At 39.2% G+C, this 6,000-nt stretch overlaps 1 long non-coding RNA gene across 1 annotated transcript in view; it reads left to right on the top strand.

Annotated features, from left to right (window-relative positions):
* LOC148106921 (uncharacterized) overlaps positions 1–5,475 on the top strand; it is a 47,176-nt gene extending 41,701 nt beyond the window's left edge. Inside the window, exon 3 of the long non-coding RNA XR_015723232.1 lies at positions 5,253–5,475. This is a non-coding gene — a long non-coding RNA (uncharacterized LOC148106921). The remainder of the gene's footprint in view (positions 1–5,252) is intronic.
* The last annotated feature ends 525 nt before the right edge of the window (positions 5,476–6,000 follow it).

Raw genomic sequence — 6,000 nt, forward strand, 5'->3', positions numbered from 1 at the left:
CTCAGGTCATGATCTCAGGGTCCTGAGGTTGAGCCCAGAGTCTGCTCTGCACTCAGTGTGGAGTCTGCTTGAGATTGTCTCCCTCTCTGCCCCTCCCCCCACTCACACTTGCTCTTGCTCTTTCTCTCAAATAAATAAATAGAATCGTAAAAAAAAATCCTGTTTCTATTTACCTATAGTCTCCATCATTTTCTTATTTTCAGTTTCATTGATTTCTGTACTTTATTATTTCCTTTCTTCTGCTTGCTTTGGGCTTATTTTGGTCTTCTTTCCCTTGATTCTTGAGGTGAAAAAGCATAGATTATTGATTTAAGACTTTTCCTCTTCATAAATGTATGCATTTAGTGCTATAAATTTCCCACTCAGCATTCTTTTATCTTCATTCTACAAACTTCGATATGTCGTGTTTTCATTTTCGTTCAGTGCTATGTATTTTTTATTTCCTTTGAGACTTCCTCTTTCATTCATGGATTATATAAAATTGTGTCTTTTAGGTTTTTCTGTTACTGATTTTTAGTTTGATTTCATTGTGCTCTGAAACATGGTCTGTATGATTTCAGTTCTACAAATATGTTGATATTTATCTTATGGCCCAGGATATGGTCTACCCTGGTATATGTTCCATAGGCACTTGAAAAGAATGTGTATTTTGCTCCTTTTGAGGGGATTGGCCTATAAATGCCAATTAGATTGTGTTGGTTGATAGTATTTTTGAGTTATTGTATATTCTTACTGATTTTCTGCCTAGTTATTTTATCAGTTGTTTAGAGCAGAGGTTTGAAGTCCCCAAGCAAAATTGTGGATTTTTATATTTCTACTTTCAGTTCCACCAGTTTTCACTTCACATATTTTGCAGCTTTATTTTTGGGTGCATAACATTTAGGATTGCTATGTCTTCTTGGTGGTTTGATGTTTTTCTCATTATATGATGTCTCTGTCTCTGACAAGTTTTTTGCTCTGAAATCTACTTTATCTGATAATGTAAACTATCCTCCTATCCCTTGGTTAATGTTTGCATCATGTATCTTTTTCCATCCTTTTCCTTTCTTTTAGATAGAATATACTTGGGTAATGTTTTTTAATCTCCTCTACCAATCTCTGTCTTTTAATTGGTATATTTAGACCATTTGTATTTCCTGTAATTACTATTTTATCATTATAAGTATGCCATTTTTTTGTTTGTCACCTTCATTTTTCTTTTTCTGTTTTCTTTTCCTTGCCTTCATGTGAATACCTAGAAAAGATTTCAGAATTCTATTTATGGGGACACCTGGGTGTCACAGTCAGTTGAGTGGCTGCCTTTGGCTCAGGTCATGATGCCAGGGTCCTGGGATCCACTCTGAATCAGGCTCCTTGCTCAGCAGGAAGCCTGCTTCTCCCTCTGCCTGCCACTCCCCCTTCTTGTGCGCGCTCTCTCTCTCTCTGACAAATAAATAAATAAAATCTTTTTTAAAAGAATTCTATTTGTATCTATAGTCTTTTTACTTTTTAAGATTTTATTTATTTATTTGAGAGAGAGAGAGTGAGTGAGAGAAAGAGCACGAGAGCAGGGGGAGGGGTAGAGGAAGAGGGAGAAGCAGACTCCCCTGCTGAGCAAGGACCCTGATGCCAGGCTCTATACCAGGACCCTGGGATCATGACCTGAGTTAAAGGCAGATGCTTAACCAAATGAGCCATCCAGGCACCCCTTATCTATAGTCTTTTAAAGTTCATTTCTTTGTATAGTTTTATTTGTGGTTGCTCTGGGTGTTACATTTTATACGCATAGCTTATCACAGTCTACTGGTGTCCTCATTTCACCAGCTTGAGTGAAGTATAGAAATCATACCTTCTTTAGGGGCGCCTGGGTGGCACAGCGGTTAAGCGTCTGCCTTCGGCTCAGGGCGTGATCCCGGCGATCTGGGATCGAGCCCCACATCAGGCTCTTCTGCTGTGAGCCTGCTTCTTCCTCTCCCACTCCCCCTGCTTGTGTTCCCTCTCTCGCTGGCTGTCTCTATCTCTGTCACATAAATAAAATCTTTTTTATTGTCCTATTCTTTAGGACAATAAAATGTCTTTAATGTCCTATTACTCACCCTTTGTGTATAATACACACACACACACACACACACACACACACACACACACATATATATATATATCTTCTACATACATTCAGAAAACATCAGTATTATATTTCTTGTTTCAACAATCAAACATAATTTTAAAAACTCAAGCAGAGGAAGAAAATGTTATATTTACTCATTTTTGTTTACCATATTCTTTCTATTTTCCTAATGCTCCAAGTCTTATTATTTCCACTCTGGTTACAGAATTTCTCTTTGACACTCTTCAGGGTGGATTTGCCATTGATAAATTGTCTCACTTTTCCTTCATCTGAGCAAGTCTTGATTTCCCCTTTATTCCAAAAGTGAGTAAAGGATTCTGTGTTGATAGTGCTTTCAGCACCCAAAAAACATTTTGTCACTTCCTTCTCACTTCTTTGTTTCTGAAGAGAAATTCACTGTCATTCAAATCATTGTTCCACCTTAGGTAGGATACTGTTTTTATTTGGCTACTTTCAAGACTTTTTTTCTTCGTCTTTAGTTTTTGGAAGACTAGCATGCGTCTTTGTGTGGATTTCTTTGGGGTTTTCCTGTTTGGGGTTTGTTCTGATTTTTGAATCTGTAGGTCTATGCCTTTCTCCAAATTTGAGAAGTTTCCAATCATAATTTCTTTGAGTATATATTCAGCCTCACCCTCTCACTCCTCTCTCTCTGGGATTTTGATGACACAAATGTTAGATCTTTTCTCATAGTCTCCCATGTCCCTGAGTCTCTTTTCATTTTTTTTTTTCAGTATATGTTCTCTCTGTTGTTCAGACTAAATAATTTCTATTGTTCTATCTTTCAGTTCACTGATTCTTTCTTCTGGCCTTGTCATTTGTTGTTGAGTCCTTCTACTGAGCTTGTTTAGTTACTGTTTGGGGTTTTCTGGGGGGAGGGGACATAAGATTCCATTTTGTTCTTCTATATGTCTTAAATTTCTTTGTTGAAATTTTCTATTTTTTCATGTGTTTCACATGTTCATCATTTCTCACTGAAGTGTTTTTATCATGGCTGCTTTAAAATTTATTTATTTTTTTTGTTGTTGTTTTGTTTTGTTTTTTTATAATAATATTTTTTATTATATTATGTTAGTCACCATACAGTACTGATGAGGTTACGGAATACAGGTGAGATTCAGTGGGGTGGAGTCTGGAGCCGACGACCAAGAAAGAATTCTTGAGGCATCTTTGGTGCAAAATTGGTGGTTTATTAAAGCACGGGGACAGGATCCGTGGGCAGAAAGAGCTGCTGCCCCAGGTTGTGAGGGGTGGCTGATTATATACTATGGGGCTGGGGGAAGGTAAGGAAAAAGGGAGGTTGAGAAATACTTTCATATGTTAAAGAAGACTCACAAGATACCAGAGGACTTGCCATTGTTTTCCCTCTAGCAAGGCATTAACATGAAGATATTTGGGAACTTCCTGGAGCCTGCAGATTATAAGGACATTTAATTGTATCTACATCCCTTTCCAGAAGCTAGGTTATTGATAGAAATGCTTCGTTCTTGTAAACTGCTAAAGACATTTGTAAACTGAGGGAGGCTTAAGTCTTGCAGGATTGTGGTATCTATAGGTTAACTATTTCTTTGTCCTTTAGTGCAGCCAGGAGTGCCTGAGGAATGTCACATACATCCCATGGTGGGGGGGGAGGGGCGGGGGGGTTGCAGGGTGTCAGTTTCTGCTTTGTCCTCAGCTTGCCTTCTGTTCCCTCATCAGTACATCCCTGGTTTTTGATGTAAAGTTCGATGATTCATTAGTTGCGTATAACACCCAGTGCACCATGCAATACGTGCCCTCCTTACTACCCATCACCAGCCTATCCCTTTCCCCCACCTCCTCCCCTCTGAAGCCCTCAGTTTGTTTCTAGTTTGTTTGTCCATAGTCTCTCATGCTTCATTCCCCCTTCTGATTACCCCCCTTTCTTTAATCCCTTTCTTCTCCTACCCATCTTCCAGCAGATATGGGACTGGAGGAGATTATGCTAAGTGAAATAAATCAAGCAGAGAAAGAAAATTATCATATGGTTTCACTCATTTGTGGAACATAAGGAATAGCAGGGAGATCAGTAGGAGAAGGGAGGGAAGAATGAAGGGGGTCTAAACAGAAGGGGAATGAACCACAAGAGACTATAAACTCTGGGAAACAAACAGGGTTTCAGAGGGGAGAGGGGTGGGGGGATGGGCTAGCTCGGTGATGGGTATTAAGGAAGGCATGTATTGTATGGAGCACTGGGTGTTATGTGCAAACAATGAATCATGGAACACTACATCAAAAACGAATGATGTACTGTATGGTGACTAACATAACATAATAAAAAAATTTTAAAAATAAAATAAAATTTTTGTCAGATAATTTTAACATTTCTGCCATCTAGGTATTGGCATTGATTGTCTTTTTCATTCACTTTGAGATCTTCCTATTTCTTAGTTTGATGACTAATTTTAGTTTGAAATCTGGACATTTTCATGTTATGGGACTTGGTATTATCAAGAACCCGCTATTATAGCTAGCTTTCTCTGACATCGCTCTTGCAGGGAAGTAAGGTAGTGTCTCATTACTTCCAGGTAGATGTAAATAGAAGTCCCACTTCCCCATTTGGCCTCCATTGACAGAGGGTGGAAGATATCCTCATTACTGATGGATAGTGATGAGTGTTCTAGCTCCTCATGTCTTCTCTATGGACACCATGGTGGGGATGTTCTTGTTACTTCTGGATTATGATGAAAATCCTGCCTCTTTCCTAGCTCTCTGTCAGAAGAAAGAGGGAAGGGAACCTCATTATTTCCAGGTAGGGGTGAGAGTCCAGACTTTCTACATTATCTCCAGTGATGCCATCAGGTGGGTGGCTCATTACTGGCTGGTGGAGATTAAAAAAAAACAAAAAACAAAAAACCGAGCTTCCCACTTGGCCTTTCCAAAACGGATTAAAGTGGCTCATTGTGCCTACACTATTTGTACAAATGATAAGAAAAGGTTTATATTGACTAACTATTTTATTTCTGGGAGTCTAGAATTTTAGTATGTGCTAGGCAAAAGGTACCTACATGACCAGCTCCCAATGAAACCCTTGGGCATTGTGTCTCCAATGGGTTTCCCTAGGCAGAAACACTGCACAAGTTGTTGCATTTTGTTACTAAAAGAAGAGTGCTGTCTCTTTTCCCTTAAGGTCAGAAACACAACAGCGATGCCCACTCTCACCACTTTTGTTCAACATAGTACTAGAAGTCTTAGCCTCAGCAATCAGACAACGAAAAGAAATAATAGACATTCAAACTGGCAAAGAAGAAGTCAAACTCTCTCTCTTCGCAGATGACATGATAATTTATGTGGAAAACCCAAAAGACTCCACCCCTAAATTGCTAGAACTCATACAGCAATTCAGCAACATGGCAGGATATAAAATCAATGTGCAGAAATCAGTTGCATTTCTAAGATTTTTTATTTATGTATTTGACAGATATAGAGACAGCCAGCGAGAGAGGGAACACAAGCAGGGGGAGTGGGAGAGGAAGAAGCAGGCTCATAGCAGAGGAGCCTGATGTGGGGCTCGATCCCATAACACCGGGATCACGCCCTGAGCCGAAGGCAGACGCTTAACCGCTGTGCCACCCAGGCGCCCCAGAAATCAGTTGCATTTCTATACACTAACAATGAGTCAGAAGAAAGAGAAATTAAGGAATCAATCCCATTTAAAATTGCACCAAAAGCCATAAGGTGTCTAGGAATAAACTTAACCAAAGAGATGAAGGATCTATACTTTAGAAACTACAGAACACTTATAAAAGAAATTGAGGAAGACACAAGGAGATGGAAAAACATTCCATGCTCATGGATTGGAAGAATAAGCATTGTTAAAATGTCTATGCTGCCCAGAGCAATCTACACTTTCATTGCAATCCCTATCAAAATACCAC

Source organism: Ursus americanus, chromosome X, assembly GCF_024610735.1.
Source record: "Ursus americanus isolate L20-20 chromosome X, mUrsAme1.1.p, whole genome shotgun sequence".
Classification (NCBI taxonomy): Eukaryota; Metazoa; Chordata; class Mammalia; order Carnivora; family Ursidae; genus Ursus; species Ursus americanus.